Below are 19,332 nucleotides of genomic sequence, written 5' to 3'. Positions count from 1 at the left end.
GATAGTGTAAGAAAATCTGCTCCATATTTACTGCATTATTGCCCAGGACAAATGAACAGAATACTTAATGCTGCTAAAGCTTTACCACAACCCCAACTTACCAAGTTCACATCTTTCTGCTGATACTATTTCCATAAAACTTGTAATTCCTATTATGTCTCTTGCATCATTGCCATAGTGAATACAGGGAATTTCATTGTAGTAGTATCTAAATACCTTTGATCCAATACTGTAACTTAGCTAGTGCTCTATGTGATGCAGATAGTAATGTTTCATCTCCAAAAATAAAATCATACCACCACCAGTCTTTCATCATCATCATCATCATCATCATCATTTCCTTTTATTAAACTCCAACCCTCCGTATGTAATATAAATAAAAAGCAGTTTAGTGGAACTGGATAATTTTAAAATATCATTTGGCATCAAATTATATTTGCAGTTTGTTAGTTTCCATTTATTACTTTAGAATAATCACTGCTGAAATTGTGTAAAACATGCACAAACATTTCGAGGGAGCTGACATTACCTCAGATTAAAAATGAGTTTCTCCAAGAGTATAATTGTGACTGAAAATCCAGCAAAAAGAACCCAACAAATATAAAAAATGGACAAACAAAACCTGAAAATCTGGAAGTCTAAAGCTACTACCAGGCACCATCATAATTTCAAATCCGGATATAAGACCTGAGGTTGAAGCCAACAAAACATGGTATTAGTTTAAGAAGACAATTGAAGAAACTGCTGAATTAGGCATTTTTAACACCAGATAAGAAATTAAATCAGATGAATAAGATTCTTAAGTTAATGGACCAATCCAGAATTAACAAGAATGAGGTAGCTTATGCAAACATTCAAAGAATTCCATAGGTGAAAGGCAGAAGCTGACATCTCCAAAAATGATTTTTTGGGTATTACTGTATGCTAGTGGTTTAACGTCGCACTAACACATTTAAGGTTTTCGGTGACTGAAGGATGGTGAAAGGCTAGGATTGAGAAGGTAGCAGCTATGGCCTTAGTTAAGGTACAGCCCCCGTATTTGCCCAGTGTGAAAATAGGACCACGGAAAATCATCTTCACAGCTGCCAATTGTGGGAATCGAATCCACCATCTCTTGAATGCAAACTAACAGCTATGAGACCCTATCTGCACAGCCAACTCACTCAGTTTGGAGATTATGCACGATATGTAAGAGAAGCAGTAATACTTATAATCTGGCAAAAGCTGCTGTCTACTGCAAGCCATTTCAAGGATAATGGACACGGCAGTTGTTAATACATCTGTACTGTCACAGAAATAGAAGAATAGATCTTTAAAAAAAACATAAAGTAACCAAAGATCTTGAAAACAAGCCTGACAATTTCAAACCACATAAAGGAATGAAAGAGATCACATTCTATATCCAAAAACAAATGGCGGCAGACCTAGTTGACTGTAAAAATAAACTTGTTGTGGACAAGGAAGAGAAAGTGGCAGGATGGAAGAATAACACCGAAGATCCTTCTAGAGATGAGCACTCAGAACCTGACTGTCGAAGACGAACTACTGTAGATGATCCAGGATGCTGAAGAAAATCCTATATCAAACAAAATATTGCAATGCCATTGAACTACATCACATAAATACATGGCGAAATGGTTAAACTGATAGATATTGATGACTTCTTTTTGATAGTGTACAACCACATCTACAATGCTGGAAACATCCCATCAGACTCTCATAAATTCCCCTTCACCAGCCTACCAAAGAAATCACATTCTAAATGATGTAGCAATTACAGGGTGATAAGACCAATGAGTCAAGCTCTGAATGTCTACACTCATGATTATGGAACAAAATATGGAAAATATAAGCGAATCTCAATCTGGGTTGAAAAAAAATGCTCTTGGTACTAGGGTGTCTATCCATGGTTTAGTTCAAAAATGTTATAACTAACAGCAAACTGTCCTGCCCTGCTTCAATGATTATGCAAAAGAGTTCCGACTACGTTAAATATGATACCCAGGTACATCAGCTGAAACATATTGGGCTTGACATAGAAGATTTTTACATCAAGAAGCTATACTAGTATCAAATAGATGATGATGATGTTTCAAAAAGTACATTCCCAAAAGGGAACCATAATTTAATTTTACTGATTGTGAATATTGAAGTATTCAAGCTCAATAGGTCTTTCCAATTGTGAAATTCCCAGCAGTTTGCCTCTGTGGGGTAGTGGGCTTATCAATGGGATTGCCACATCTTTCCAAGATGCCAGCAGTGAAATTAAAGTACAGTTCTCTTCTGAGAACTTCATTCTTGATATAAAAGCCAAAGTCAGGGATTTATATCAGTGCATATAAACATTTCCCCAAGTACACTGTCACTGTATTGTCCAACAAAAGAGGCTTGGAGTAGTGTCAACAGCACACTAGCTGCAAGCATCTTGGAAAGGTGAGACGAACCAACCGACGAGGCCACTACAACACTAGTGCGAGACATTGGTAATTTCTCGACAGAAAAGGCCCAAAGAGCTTGAATACTTAAACAATAATTATGTTATTATTGGTTTTTCATCACACTAACTATTTCTGTGGTTTTCAGTGATGCTGAGCTGCTGGAGTCTTGTCCCACAGGAATCCTTCAACAAGCCAATAAATCTCTGGGCAGGAGGCTGGCATATTTGAGCACCTGCAAGTACTATGGGACTGATCCAGGATCAAATCTACCAACTGTTTGAGCTACTCAGCAAAAAAAACCCTGCACACACATGTGCATTAATACTAGAGACCAGGAGACCAAGTTGCTGAAGGGATAAAAATATTAAAAAGTTGTGAGACAAGAATGTATGCTGTCTCCAATCCTTTTCAACTTATACTCTGCAGCTATCTTTCAAATCACCTTTGATGAAGTTGATAAAGGAATTATGATCAATGGAAAGTTAATGTTATGCGCAGGATACTGTGATACTAGCTGACATGTTACAAGACCTGCAAATGTAGACTCCCACCACCATGAAATGACATAAATGTATGTTGGGGACAGTGACTCGGGACACCCTTGAATAAATTAATAATAATAATAATAATAATAATAATAATAATAATAATAATAATAATAATAATAATAATAATAATAATAATAACAACAACAACAACAACAATGTAATTTGCTTTATGTTCCACTAACTACTACTACGTTTTATGTTTTTTTGGAGATGCCGAGGTGCCGGGATTTAGTCCCCAGGAGTTCTTTTACATGCCAGTAAATCTACAGACACAAGGCTGATGTATTTGAGCACCTTCAAATACCAGCGGACTGAGCCAGGAACGAACCAGCCAAGTTGGGGTCAGAAGACCAGCGCCTTAACCATCAGAGCCACTCAGCTCAGCTAAAATAAATTTACAGCTATTCTCTCCATGTACTGTACATTCAAAGATTCTTGAATGTAAAGAAACTGCAGTTGTCAGTGAGGACGTTGTACACCAAGATTCCTTCCACTTCCGCAGAGACTGTAGAAGCATGCTTGAACAGCAACGAGTCATTAGGCATCAATTTTGCTTACATCTCTACAGTTTCAAAACTATTCCCCGGAAGTACTTCAACTATCATGCAAAAAGTTTTGGATCCTGGATTTTTGTCTAATACATTTCTAAAAAACCTTCTCACCAATATCACCAATCACGCTATTGAATGTAGCTTCAACTTTCTTAACCAGAGTTACAACTTTTTCCAGTGCAATGTTCCTTTCTTGAAGCCTTGGTATGGTAGATGGTAAAAATGCTCACAAGAATAACAACAAGCTTCTAACCACGAGCCCTTACGCATTATTACTGGTTGTGGAGGTAATGGAACAACAGGAGAAAGGTATTTGAAATTTTCTTTACGTTAGGGCGATTTGACAAATATCTTTTTAGTATTTGAAATAAGCGAATCCACCTGCAAAAAATGTCTTCTCACTTCTTCCGCCACTCAATGCAAACCATGCACCAAAAGGGTTGCATGTATCATTCATGGATAAAAGTTGATTGATTTTGCCGCTTTAACCATATATGGGGTAGCATCAGTGATAAAAAACAGCACGTCCTCATGCCAGATCCTATCAGGCCACAGCAACGACATGGAAATAGTGAATCGAATACATATAGCTGAATGATTAACTTTCTGCAGAACTTCAAAGTCAACAAAAATATTTTGCATGGTACATCGAGCTCAAGCGTCCCTATTATTACACTGGTTATGTACCGACCTTCAGTGTTTTCTGTGACATACTCTCTAATATTTTGCATAGTTTCATCTTAGCCCAAATGAATATAATCTATATATATATAAAATAAGAGTTTTGTCTGTACTTTGCTCAGAATTTGAAAAGAATTGTATTTCTGTATCGGTCATGTCCATAGCAACAAGGAAATGCACTTTTTACTTTTCCGTAATTTCTGTCTGTCTGTCTGTCTGTCTGTCTGTCTGTCTGTCTGTATGTATGTAAGAAAACGGCTGAAGAGAATTTAATGAAAATCGGTATGTGAAGTCGGGGGATGAGCCTCTACAATCTAGGCTATAAATCATTTTACTCACGCTGAGTGAAATGGTAGTTTAGGGGAAGGCCTAAAATTTAATCATCAAATATTTATATTATTAGTGGTCCTATCGATAAATACTACATAACAAAAGTTATATAGAATTACATTTCCGATCATTTATGTCATACATTGTTGCCGCATCGTCTTTGATAACACAGATATTCATGAATTTGTATTTTTGTTGCCAAGTTCATATCAACGCCGAGCCAGGGGAATAAGAAACTATAGTCTAAACTATAAACAGTTTTATGCGCCCTGTATGAAATTGTAGTTTAGGGATAATACATTTTTTTTTGCTAGGGGCTTTACGTCGCACCGACACAGATAGGTCTTATGGCGACAATGGGATAGGAAAGGCCTAGGAGTTGGAAGGAAGCGGCCGTGGCCTTAATTTAGGTACAGCCCCAGCATTTGCCTGGTGTGAAAATGGGAAACCACAGAAAACCATCTTCAGGGTTGCCGATAGTGGGATTCGAACCTACTATCTCCCGGATGCAAGCTCACAGCCGCGCGCCTCTACGCACACGACCAACTCGCCCGGTGATAATACAATTTCCGACCATTTATGTTTTATTCAATTTTATCGTAGCGACTATGATAAGAGTGGTATTTCGGAGTCGGAAGAAAACTAAATGTGAAGGCCTACAATAATGAAAGCACGTAGCATTGATCAACAATAACATTACATTGACCATTGTTTGTTGTGGTGGGCTTTGTGTCTTCTGTTGCCACACATCTACGATAGTTAGGATGAAAATTGCATTACGTCGTACCAACACAGGTAGGTCTTAAAGCGACGATGGGATAGGAAAGGGCTAGGAGTGTGAAGGAAGCGGCCTTGGCCTTAATTAAGATACAGCCCCAGCATTTGCCTGGTGTGAAAATGGGAAGCCACGGAATACCTTCTTCAGGGTTCGAATCCACCGGATGCAAGCTCACAGCTGCGCTCCCCTAACCACACGGCCATCTCGCCCGGTCGTACCGAGTGTAACAGCCTGCCTGAATATTAGCGGGAAGTAGATGGGAACTTAGATAACTTTCTTCTTTAGCATGCTATTCCTCTGGTTCATAAATTTTCGGATACTACTGGTACATAACACACTGGTTCATCATAGCATTCGAGCTGTTCAATCCGTACTCTGAGGCACTGATTCGAATGAGAAGTTTGCATATTTAAGAGAATTATGGCAGAGGAGTGATGACGGATGTCTGTGGCCTGGTCATTCCAGCTCTGGAACTTTGGACTGTTAGATTGGCACCGTAGTACTGTTCATTAAAAGTGAGAAAATGTGCGGTTTTTCATTTGATCGAGTATTTTATAAGATAACTTTGTCCGACTCCATGACTAAATGGATAGCGTGCTGGTCTTTGGACCAGAGGTCCCGGGTTCGATTCCCGGCCGGGTCGGAGATTTTAACCTTAAATGGTTAATTCCCTTGGCTCGGCGACTGGGTGTTCGTGCTGTCCCCAACATCCCTGCAACTCACACATAACACTATCCTCCACCACATAACACGCAGTTACCTACACATGGCAGATGCCGCCCACCCTCTTCGAAGGGTCTGCCTTACAAGGGCTGCACCCGGCTAGAAATAGCGGCACGAAATTATTATTATTATTATTATTATTATTATTATTATAACATCGCTACTTTCCTACTGATGTTTTTGTAATGGCCTTTGTTAACTTCAGTTAGGAAATCCCCAAGGTCAGTCTTTCTGAGAATCCCATAGCGAAGCGCGGGTACATCAGCTAGTTCTTTCTTAAAGTTGACTCGTCCAGTACAGAACATCCCATGTGATGATCAAGAAATCTTTTCAGCTTTGGCCATGTAAGACGGATGAGTGCAAGCAGGGCTGCAAGAAGAGAATATGAAAGAGAAATAAAAGGAAAAAGACCGGTGGGCAGACCCAGAGGAAAATGGACAGAGTTGGTTAAGAAAAATGTTGAGGAGAGAGGACAAGATTGAGAGAAGATTGAGAGAGAACAGTGGTTCATAGACAGACAAAGATGGAAGGGGCTCGTACACCACACCCGGGCAACTGGAGATGGTCAACGATGATGATGATGATAATGATGACACATCGCACAACACCTTGCAAAACCCTATACTCTGAGAAAGTAGCATTTATAATTTTTTTGGTTGTTGGAATTTTCAACAGCCTGCTGATGTTTCTTGTACCCAATGTGCTGTTGTACCGTGAATCGTTTCTCGGCCACCAGCTTAATTACTGTGTTATGAGTCATTAAACATTGCCAAAATTTTAAAGAAAACCATGAAAATTTTGTAAAATGTAAAGAAAATGACCGAAAGAGGCATGAAGTGTAAAAAAAAAACTAAAATTAAAAAAAAAACAGAAAATTACCAAAAAAGACCTAAAAACTTTGCATTTCTGTAATAAACTCCTATACGGGATTAATATCTTAGTGGGCACTACATAGGACACAAAGAAAAAACAGATGACATGTCATCAAAATCTGCACCGTGGTGATTACTGTTTTAAGAGGAAGTACAACTAGGCAATCATCCTCTCTTAACACTAATCACAGAGAGAGAGAGAGAGAGAGAGAGAAAGAATAGGTCCCTTCAAAAAATGAACGTATCAGCAAAAGAAAGGAAAGAGCCATGAAAGATATGAAAATGTAAGACTCCATAGGCGTTGCAAATCTAATATCATTGGGGTTGGTAAAGAACAAAACTTGACCAAAAGGAGTTACTGTGGATAGGAAAGATGAAAACAAGGAGACTGGCACGAGTAAGTGGAAGCGATTCCAGACTCGGCTAGAAAGCCAAGGTTGCCAACCCACGCTCCTAAGATGAAAGCCCCTGGTCCCCCTTTTAGTCACCTCTTACTAAAGGCAGGGGATACCGTGGGTATATTCTACCATCCCCACAATTAAATAATTTAGGATCAATGAAGAAATCAATGAGTTTGATCTTAATATAAACATCCAGAAAATAACATTTTTAGTTTTCAGCAAGCAGAAAATAAACATTGTTGTTATTATCCTGGACAAAAGTACCTAGGATGTTGTCAAATGCAAGAGAGGGATCCAGATGTAGAACTCAATACCAGACTTGGCACATGACTTCAAATTCAAAACTTTTTGTCACGATGTCAAATGCTGTAAACTATCAGTGCTCCTTTACAGTGTTCAAGGCTGGACACTAGTGTCACTTTCACTGAATCAACTTATGGTTTTTGAGGCGTGGATGTATCAAAGAATGTTGAAGATATACACAGTAGACAGCATGAAAACAACGTTGTGCTCTCAGAAAATGCATGAAAGCAGCCTACATCGGTCACAGCTTCAGAAGGACAGTTCTGGATTCATACAACTGATCATATAAGACAAGACTAAAGGAAAACAAGGGCATAGGTGGAGAAAATTATTCCGGGCACGGAATCTCTGACAATGATTCAATATCCACTATTCAACAACTCTCATACAGAAAGTATAGTACAAAATGACAAAATTACCTTTCGAAAAAAAGACATGCCAAATCACTCTGACAGACATGACAGACCCTAAACTTCTGTGAAGAGAAGGCTCCAGAAGAAGACGAAGAAGAAACATAACAATACGTATTATATGATTTCAGCGAAAAAAATTTCCAACCCTTAGCTTCTGCATCTTCAGCTGGAGAGAAAGAGATAGGTGGAAGTGGTGGGGGTATCCAATTTTCAATGCATTTACATCCTCACTCAGTCAAAAGTCTTGATTCAAAAAGATGAGATTATATTCATTTCAAAAATACAACACAACTGGACTGGTAAAAACTCTCACAATCAAACTTAAACATGATAGAACACAATGAAGTATACACTACACCCAACAAAATATCTGGATGCACAAAATGAATTCATCTTTTCAGTAAGTGACAGCTAGAGATCCATGAATTTTGCAAGAAATGATAGGGCAATAAATGCAGCAACTTTATAGCTAGCTTATTAAAACTCCAGTGGTGTTCATGCAACATTAGTACCATGGTTACCCCTAGCATCGCCAGTATCTACACGCGGTACAACTGTCCAATGTTTATTTCTTGCAGACGACTCGCCGACGACGTGATCGAGCGAAGCACAACACTGCCAACAACTCTACTTAGGAACTAGACTATCAGTGAGCAAAGAGGGTCTGGGGGCATAAGCCCCCACGTTAGAGGTGTAAAGCGGCCTTAGGCCTCTAGTTACCTGAGGAGACACCATTGGTCTGCATTGGTTAGGGTAGGGCCTGGACAAGACCCTTGGTCTGGACTCCTTAGGGTAATGAGCCCTGTACTAAAATTACCTTTTTTCTGAACTTACTACAACACCAGCGGATTCTGTGTGAGTTAGTGGTCAGAAACCGAAATACCTTCTTCCTGCTAGTTGTGAAAATCTTAATTAACAACGATAGATAGTAGCAAAGCCTATTACGTTTTTCTTGGTACATAGTGCTTCGAGATCTAGACGGCAATGCATCTGTCCATTGTTGATACAATATGTATGTAATTCTATTACTTGTGCTCTTTTACTTCGCGGGTTGGCAACGCTATGCGCTTCTAATCACTAATGGCAATGACGTAACAACACATTTTACGACAGCCAATAACAATGCACGTAGCCATTCGAGCAATGGAAAATGGTGTGCACTACTCTTCATTAAGTTATAAAAGTAAATGTACTTCTTAGGGTGGGTTGGTGGGTCCTTGGCCATGGCAATGGACACATCTCCTCTCTAAAATGAATTCCATATATAAAACTTGCGTGAATAGCTCTGGAGTTTTACCGCTAACTTTCTGTACTTTCTTATCGAAGAAGTCACAAATGTTGCCTGTCTATTGTTTTGTTGCAATAACCAACAAAAATAGTTGACATCAGTGCTAGACAGATGAGAATGTTCTGTTGAAAAATTATGTTTCATTTGACAGTAATTACAGCAGCATTACTGGCTGGGCTCTTCATTGCACCTGAAACACTTGGGAATTTTTTTTTTTGCTACTGGTTTTACGTTGCACCGACACAGATAGGTCTTATGGCGATGATGGGACAGGAATGGGTTAGGACTGGGAAGGAAGCGGCCATGGCCTTAATTAAGGTACAGCCCCAGCATTTGCCTGGTGTGAAAATGGGAAACCACGGAAAACCATATTCAGGGCTGCCGACAGTGGGGATCGAACCCGCTATGTCCCGAATACTGGATACTGGCCGCACTTAAGCGACTGCAGCTATCGAGCTCGGTCACTTAGGAATTGAGCCATATCTGAAAGTCCTTGATAGCATTATTTGCTATATATTCAACGGCTACCATATCATCAATATTTAGCAGAAAAGGGTTAGTTAGGGTGAGTCCAATTATCTCCTACTGCAGTCATAAGGTGCAAAGACTACAGGAGAAGAAATCTGGCCTCCTGAAAGAGTGACTGTTTTGTTTTTTTTTGGTAAAGAAAGAGTCCAGACCAATGGTCTTGTCCAGATCCTACCCTAACCATCCACACGGCAAGAACCAGTCGAGACCAATCGTGTTTCCACACCAAACTAAAGGCCTAGGGCTGCTTTGCGGCTTCTAACCCTCTTTCCTTGCCACTCAATTAGTTCCTAAATACAGAGGTTGTCAGCACTGATCACCGTTTGACAACATCCGTGAGCGCGTAAACAAACGACAATCGTTACACGGGTGTGAATGTCAAACGACAGTTGTTATGCAGGTGTGAAAATCTTGACAGCCGGGGTACAGTATTAATGAAATAACAAAAGAAGCCTTTCAAAAATAAAGTGGAATCAATGCAAGGATAAGTAGAAGCTTTGCAACTGTAACAAACATGTATCTTCAGCTCTGCACCCCTGAGGGGATATTTTCTCCTTCCCTTCCCCCAAATTACACACAACTGAGCAGAGATTATAAAAATACACAGAGAACTGGTAAGGTATAATTTCAGTAGAATCAATAAAATTAATCTGAGGTTCATAAAGAACCATGCTGACAGTGTAGAAATCACTAATCAAATTTCTAAGAAAAAAAAAAAAAAAACCTTACATTTCAGAGAAAATATTTTTTTTTTTTGCTACTTGCTTTACATCACACCAACACAGATATGTCTTATGGCGATGATGGGAAAGGAAAGGCCTAGGAATGGGAAGGAAGCGGCCGTGGCCTTCATTAAGGTACAGCCCCAGCATTTACCTGGTGTAAAAATGGGAAACCACAGAAAACCATCTTCAGGGCTGCCGACAGTGGGGCTCGAACCCACTATCTCCCGATTACTGGATACTGGCCGCACTTAAGCAACTGCAGCTATCGAGCTCGGTGAGAAAAGAATTGTCAAACTTAATTTCCATAGTATTAGTCTGGCAAAAAGTGTGTAGAGTCTAATAAAAATAAACTGGTCATGGATTTTGTATGTTTTTCTTGTAAACAGTGTTGAATCATAGAAAGCAATGGAGTGCAAAACTAGGGTAGGAAGTAATGAATTGGGACATAATTTCTAATCATGATGGGCCATGTCATGATTGCTGAAATGAAAGTCAAGAGCACTAGGCATAAAAGAGTCCTCACCACCATTACACATTGAGTCTAAACTATATTGGTATATCAGTTTCACTAGTTTTTAAATCACTTTTCAGCAATAACACATCAACACCACAACACTTAAGTTCTTTTTTTCTGTACTTTTACAAGTATTTAGTATTCTTTGACACATGTTCTTTAATAAAAATAATTCCTTTTCAGATTCATTATAAGTACGTAACTTCTTATCTCACAACTTCAAAGGAATTCCAGCTGAAGTAACTGGCAGATCAAACCAGAGTACCTACTAGTATTATATAACCCAGTTACTAACAAGTCATTTGTAGAGATAGTATAAATAAAGCCTTGACTAGCTAGATGCATGGACAATCAATGACAACCAAAACCCAGCCATTATAATTTCAGAGTATTTTTTCCCATCAACTGACCAAGAAGTGCTTCAAAACTGTAAGTTGGAGAGCAGTCCCAGTTTTCAGCAGCTGAGAATTGTAAACAAGATAAGTAAGTATTGCATAATTCACTGAAAAACAGTTCTTTCTTAGCAACAGTTCATAATTATGAAGGTTGATCTATTAAATCGGCAAATGCCAAGTTGTCATATTTTTCATTGAAACTTCATTCTTAAAACAAGACATTTCTCCTTCTGAAAACTAGATGTATAGATATCAGCAATCTTAATACACATTCACTTCACCAATACAATGTACTGCTGGATATTTTTAATACATGCACACTTGCACTCCATTATCAGGGTGGTCATAACCTTAGCTTCAAGCATATCTATACAACCAACTTAAGTTCTTGATTTAATTGGCAGTTTATTTATCAATCATTCAACTGTTCCACATGGATAAAAATCTCACTTGAATACAATTGAGCATTGACACTTAACTGGCATGTGTAAGGGACCAAACTTAGAGGTTGTAAATTCCAAAGTAGACAAATAGAAGTATAGGCTACTTTGACATCTATATTGTTACATTGTTGGTGGCCATATTGGAATCTCTGATATAATAAGTAGTTCTCATATTTCTGAAAAATCTACATATAAAAATATTTAAGCCAACTACTATTCATTTTATTATCATTTCTATTTAGAAAGAAATATATACTTACATATCTTTAATGAACCTGTAATTCATGTGAGAAATAATAATGTGTTTATTGCAGCCAAAGGCCATCAACTTACAATACAGTTAAATTCATTGATAATGGTTTGTTTACATTGCAATAAGAAGTTAGAAAATCACTGTGAAATTCATGTGAGAAATAAGACATTTGGGGTGATGAAACAGCATTTCCATGACAAGCAGGTTATGCAGGGTAACGACACTATTTAGATTAAACAAAGATAATGGAACTTCACAAATTAAGTGGTTTTTACAGCTCCATGAAAGAAATTATTGAAAATATTAAATTCTTATGAATATGCTGACACAGGTCTATTCTGATTTAAGTATAACTGGAAAGTCTTCATGTGAGACCAATAGAAGTTCCACACAAAGGACAGAGGGGAAACTGATGTGAAAATTATCAATTGAATTCATACTTTCTACAAGACACCAAAGTAAGAATTCAATGCAAAATCAAACAGCAATAACATTTAAAGGAGATTCTTCTCAAGTGACAACAGACTGCTTACTTTACACTTCCTTCAAAACGTGATTTTTAATAGGTCTATGACATAAAAATATGTGAAAGGACATAAATAATTAATCAGAAACATAACCAGTGTTCTCCCTAGGACCTTTTTCATGGGCCCTACCGTTCTTACAGACCGCCCGGCTAACATAACCTAGATATGTGTTAGTTACATAATATGAATACATATTTCAGTCGCTGGGTGCTCCAAATTATTATTATTATTATGCTTTACATCGCACCAGCATGGATAGGTCTTATAGCGACAATGGGATAGGAAAGGACTAAGCGGCCATGACCTTAATTAAGGTACAGCGCCGGCATTTACCTGGAGTGGAAATAGGAAACCACGAAAAACAATCTTCAGGACTGCCAAAAGTGGGGTTCGAACCCACTACCTTCAGGATGCAACCTTATAACTGCACGCCCCTAACCGCACGGCCAACTCGCCCGGTAATTAAAATGTAAATACTGTAAAATTGTTTACTTAAATGATAAATCTTAAATATTGTCAGCATAATTGCACCTGTTACATCGGAGTTCAAATATTTAGCTTGAGTATCACGTAGTTTCGTGCGCAAGCGGTGTCTGGATTAGCATGGAATCGTCTGCGAACACTCAATTCCGCATTACGTCACAAACCCGTATGACACTATACACTGTGCCCAGTAACTGAGTAGCAGACCTAAGCCCCCATGTTACATGATTATGATCGAGCAGTAGAACAATAGAAGTTCAGAATACTCTGTTATGTCTTGTTCGTGATAACACTAAAATAGTTCAGTTTTGCAGTTAATGTTTACCTGTGTGATATTATTGTTAATTTTTTCATATTCATTTTTTATGCAGTATTCCCCACCTGGCTACTCATTTCTGCCACCCAACTGACGAAAATTTCTGGGGAAAACACTGATAACATAAAGAAAGTTGAATCAGAAAACTAAACACTCCAAGGGTGTGTGTATCAATATTATTGGTCTGTGCACATCCTGGATAGTGACAAAACCCTTTGGTTTAACACATCAAGTGTGCTTAGCATAGACCCTGTAGTGAATGGGGTTTTCTTCTTAAGTGCTACGAAGGGATCATTTTACCTCTTTCTCCATGTGGTCTGCTCGTTTCCTCTTTAATAGTTGTTTGTATTTTTTTCCTCTTCTCTGCGTAGTACGTTAGATCTTCTTGCTGTTTATGTGTTTTGGCTTTATCCAGAGCCCACAGTATTTCTTTTCTATCCATGTAGCATTCCCTGTTAAACCATATTTGTGCACACCTCCTCCCCCTTGGTTGGGTGGCTGTGTATATGAATTTTATTCACATGTGCATAGCTTCATCAAGGTTCCCCTTTCCTACCAGTTCATCATTGGTTTGGCCCGTGGGCCACCGTTCACACAGGCGCGTAATGACTGTCGTTTGTTTACCTGCTTGCAGCCTTCTCGGAAAGGATGTTCAGCAGCAGTGCTCAGTGCTGCCAACCTCTGTACTTAGGAACTATGCTTTGATTGTTTCCCATTCTTGCCATGCGGACGGTTAAGATTAGGATAGGATCTGGACAAGACGATTGGTCTGGACGGTTAGGATTCTTGCCGTGAACAAGATTATAGGTCTGGACGGTTAGGATTCTTGCCGTGGACAAGACCATTGGTTTGGATGGTTAGAAGCTGCGAAGCGGCCCTAGACCCCTAGTTTTGTATACGGTTAGGATAGGATCAGGACAAGACAATTGGTCTGGACAGTTAGGATTCTTGCCGTGGACAAGACAATTAGTCTGGACAGTTAGGTTTCTTGCCGTAGACAAGACCATTGGTCTGGACGGTTAGAAGCCACAAAGCGGCTCTACGCCCCTAGTTTCGTATATGGTTAGGATAGGATCTATACAAGACGACTGGTCTGGATGATTAGATTCTAGCTGTGGACAAGACCATAAAAGCGGCTCTACGCCCCTAGTTTCGTATATGGTTAGGATAGGATCTATACAAGACGACTGGTCTGAATGGTTAGATTCTTGCTGTGGACAAGACCATTGGTCTGAGCAGTTATAGTTTTCTTCACGTTACATTTACTTGCACTTTTATTGTGCTGCGGTTAGTAATGGATTATGATCAACATTCTTCACGGGAAGGAGATCAGTTGCCACTTTACATTGGCCAATAGGAATAAAAGTAGCTACTTCAGAAATGAAAATGGCGTGTAATAATCTTAATTAGGTTATAAAAGTAAATGTGCTTTTTGGGGCGGGATTGTGGGTTCCTGGACATCGCAATGAACACATCTCTCCTCTGAGACACTGTCCAAGTAAGATTTCACTAATTCCACTTACTTGTAACATTACAAATATGGTGGCCTACGGGCTGAATTAATACCTCCAGTTCTCTTGCCTTTTCAATTTCTCCAGTGGCTTGTTTCAAGATGTCTTGATCCAGCCTCTTAGAGGGTCAGTTTTCCATACTAATTTTTTCTGTTGCACGAGTTGTTTGTGAGCAGCACTGTGTGGCCATTACGATGTGTTTTCTTATGGGGGCTGCATTAGATGTCCATAGCCCTCCTGTTTTTGTTTGTCTGTAGTCTGTCTTCTCTGTAGAAAAGAGGTAGATTGCACTAGTTCCATTTGGTGCTATGTACGATGCTATTTCTTTCCTGTTCACCAGTGTGAAACCTTCCCCTGGGGTTTCCATAATTCTGTCTTAGAGTTGGAATTTTGTTTGAATTGAGAACAGTTTGATATTTATAATATTAATTTGGGGATATTAGGTCGCACAATGTTTATAATCTGCTGACGCATTTCAATCCTGTGACCAGCATCCGTCTTCAGAGCAATAACAAATAACGTATTGGCAAATGTCACTCCATAGCAACTAGACTGAAGATAGAGACCCTGTTAGAAATATATGATGGTCATTCGGAAAGAAACGAGCTGGAGGCTATAAAATGAAAACTGCTGAAAGGATCATAATGCACTAGTCTGCAGAAGAAGGTGCAGTCCCTATAAAAGTGCTAACATCCTAAACTTGCACTGGAGGGACATGGGTGCACACCATGTGACGACAGAGCGAGCACACATACCCGTTGATCGTCCACTGCACTCAGTCGTGCTAACAACAGTGAAATGGTGATTTCAAAAGAAGAGCAAAGGGGTGTAGAGCGTTTCCTGACAGTGGAAGAGGTCTGGGGAACGAAAATTCACCAAAAAATGGCACAAGTGTAAAGAGAACACTATATGTCCATTATGTCATATGCACGGTCTGGAATGCCACACCGCATTACCGATGCCATTATTCAGCAGGTGGATGCCCTCAATATGCAAGACCGGCAAGTTACGGTAAGAGCCAGGTCGGAGTGAGCGTCGGAAGTGTCACGCCATAAATAAGGACAGATGGAAATCTCACTAAAAGTGCACCCAATGGGTGCCTAACAGTATTCAACCAGCACAGGAAGCATGTATTCCAATCAAGGAGATACCTCGATAGTTGTTGCAATCCTTCCTGTTCCCTTGCTTATAAATAGGTACAATTACTGCTTTTGTACAATCAGTAGGTACCTTACTAACACACAATGCTAATCTTATTCTTCTATGAAGCCATTTCATCTCTACCTTCACACTATATTTCACCATTTCAGACCTAATTTCATCTATTTCTGATGCTTTATGACAATGGAGTTTGTTTACCAACCTTTAAACTTTATCAAAGTAATTTCACCAATATCATTGTCTTCCTGCCCATGAGCTTGGTTGTTCCTGAACCGGGCGAGTTGGCTGTGTGGTTCATCTACATACAATTCTCTGTCTGCATCAATCCTTGCTTGCAGCCATTTCTGATACTCCTTTTCACGTTTACAAGCTGCTCTCACTTCATAATTCCACCAAGATTCCTCGCAAATGCTGGGGCTGTACCTTACCACGGTCGCTTCCTTCCCACTCCTGGGCCTTTCCTACCCCATCGTCGCCATAAGACCTATCTGTGTCGGTGTGACATAAAACTGTAAAAAGAAGAAAAAAAATGGTTGTTCGCGATGTCATCAGGAGGATTTCCTTTTACGTTGAGAAGATTTTCAAAACATTCCTCCCATCTGTCCAATGATTCTCTGGGAGCATCTGTCCAGTGATTCTCTGGGATCAATTATGAGTTCACCTGAATTAACTGAAAGACTAATCATTTCCTTTTCCCCTCCCTTCTTAAGATTCTTTATTACAGTCCAGAAAGGTTTCCTCTGCTGCTTGATTACACTTTCCAGGTTATTACCAAAATTTTTCCAAGACTTCGCCTTAGATTCAACAACTATTTTTTTCTCTCTGCTTCTTTCATCTACATATATTTCTCTGTCTGCATCAATCCTTGTTTGGAGCCATTCCTGATATGCCTTCTTTTTATGTTAACAAGCTGCTCTCACTTCATCATTCCACCAAGATGTTTCCTTTTTCCCATAGTAGAATATTATAGATTTAAGCTGTTCAATTAAGCCAGACGAATTCAAGTAATACACTCGGTAACCTGGAATTATCCGATTTGCTCCTCACATGGTTAGATCTCCTGCGTAAATAAGAAGTAGATGCTTACTCACAGATTATTTTAAAATTACTGCAAAAAAGGAAATGGAATGGCGATAAGGTCATCGCTCCCTGACGACATGATCACCCTGGATCGATTAAAATTAACATCTTTTCTTCTTTCTTCACTTATTTCAAGTTAAAATCCACCAGCAATAGCAGAAGTAGTTTTTTCCTGTATGACTTAAAAAATAAAAAACTACCGTTGCCCATTGTCGTACGTGCATGGAGAAAAGGTTGAATTTAGTTCCGTGGTTGCTACTAGGTGGCAGTACAACCTCGACAGCATGCCAACTGAATGTTAACGCTACAGTGGCGGACCGCGCAATTATGAGCTCGCAGCATAAAATACTTCCAGTACACTTTCGATGAGTCGAAATAATCATAATATTTAGTTTTGATGAAAAGGTAACTTAATAAGTGTCTAGGTACACTACAACACGTATCCAAAATCTGTGACACTGTATACAGAATTGTACAGAAGAAAACTGGGCATCTTCAATTTTTGAAATCTGCAACCTTTGCATATTTCAATACTTCATCATTGAGAGGAACTTGTTAATAATATAATCACATGCTGTGCACGAGTAACCCCAGGCAGATGAAAATGATGTTGATTTATCTCTGTCATTAAGTTTCTTCACCAAATTCATTGTCTCAACGCCAATGACTAGCTCATCCTTGTCTCTCTGATTCTCAACAGAATGATATGAAACTTTTAATAAAAGGAAACTTTTGATCACTTTTGGTTAACAAATCTGGAAAGCAGCTTTAACAGGTTCGTCATTAGTTCTAGTAGTTTATGAATGTGAGGGGAAGCAACTTGAAGTGTAGAATTGAGATTCTCAAATAAAGGAAAGACAACATACAGAAAGGCACAGTATGCACAGTATGCCTTATTTAACCCGCGAGGCCTTGCCATGCGGTCATTTCGACCACACATTCATTTATTCACTTGTAATCTGCAATGAACTTACATCTCGTCTTGCTCTTGCTTCTCTCATCCTCCACTGGAGAGTTGACAAGGCTAGTGCAGTAACAGTTAATCTAAATTTTTTGTCCATTGTTACCGGGAGGAAGAAACTCTGACCTCGACAGAAGTTGCGGTCTTTTCCACCACGCGCGAGGCCTTGCGTTTGGCGTTGTTCTTTTGTTTGTGTTCCGTACTGCGAGTCTTAATAGTTCTTTCTGCATGTAGTGTTATGCTTCGTGTTAGAAAACATGGATCCAAAGGAAATAGAGAGGATTGATCAACTTCTGCAAAGCGTAGAAAAAGAAGAATCAGTGAACCGAGCTCTTCAACGACAACAGCGTACTGCAAGGCGCTATTGTTTGAAGATGACGATAGTGATTGTGAACCGTTTGATGACACTACAGCATCTGATGACGAGAATCATTCAGTGGATGAAAGTGAACATGATACGGAAAGTGAGGAGTCTGGCGAATCTGAAGGTGATATAGACCAGCGCTGGCCACAACGAGGCTCGCGAGCCGCATGTGGCTCTTGAGTCAGTCTTGTGCGGCTCCTGACACCAACCTTAGAGTAAAATTAAATGATATAATTAATGGAATCTAACGACATCTCGCGGCTGGTGGCAGTCAGTAGCAGTGATGTGCGGCTTAACGTTATTAGCGCTGTAGGTCAGTGGTGAGAGATGGGAGGTGAAGGTAGTTTCGGCGCCTTCCATTTGATAGCGCTTTGAGCGGGAGAGTGTGTCAGTGAGCTAGCGCCGTGAGGTGAAGCCGGTCGCGTTCACGTATAGGCAGTAGCGAATGTCGACACTTCTCTGTGTGTGCAGTTGTGTGCTGTTTCAGTACAGTTGTGGCCTGGTGTCCGAACAGTTGCGATGTTGTCTAAGAAGCGTAAATATCAAGAGGAGAATCGAGCTTTTAATACCGACTGGGAGGAAGAATTCGTTTTTGTAGAAAGAAACGGTAAGCCGTCAAATAACTTTGTCAGAGTTCAAGGCCAGTAATCTAAAACGCCATCGTGACACTAACCACAGAGGTTTCAACAAAGATTTTCCTGTTGACTCTCAGTTAAGGAAAACCAAACTGAAATCACTAAAGGAA

At 39.5% G+C, this 19,332-nt stretch overlaps 1 protein-coding gene across 4 annotated transcripts in view; it reads right to left on the bottom strand.

Annotated features, from left to right (window-relative positions):
• Orp8 (Oxysterol-binding protein-related protein 8) overlaps positions 1-19,332 on the bottom strand; it is a 565,732-nt gene that overhangs the window by 323,638 nt on the left and 222,762 nt on the right. The gene's annotated exons all lie outside the window — the stretch shown is intronic.

The sequence above is a fragment of the Anabrus simplex genome, chromosome 3 (genome assembly GCF_040414725.1).
Source record: "Anabrus simplex isolate iqAnaSimp1 chromosome 3, ASM4041472v1, whole genome shotgun sequence".
In the NCBI taxonomy this organism is placed as follows: Eukaryota; Metazoa; Arthropoda; class Insecta; order Orthoptera; family Tettigoniidae; genus Anabrus; species Anabrus simplex.
The sequence above is the reverse complement of the archived record's forward strand: the minus strand, read 5'-3'. Positions and strand labels throughout refer to the sequence as shown.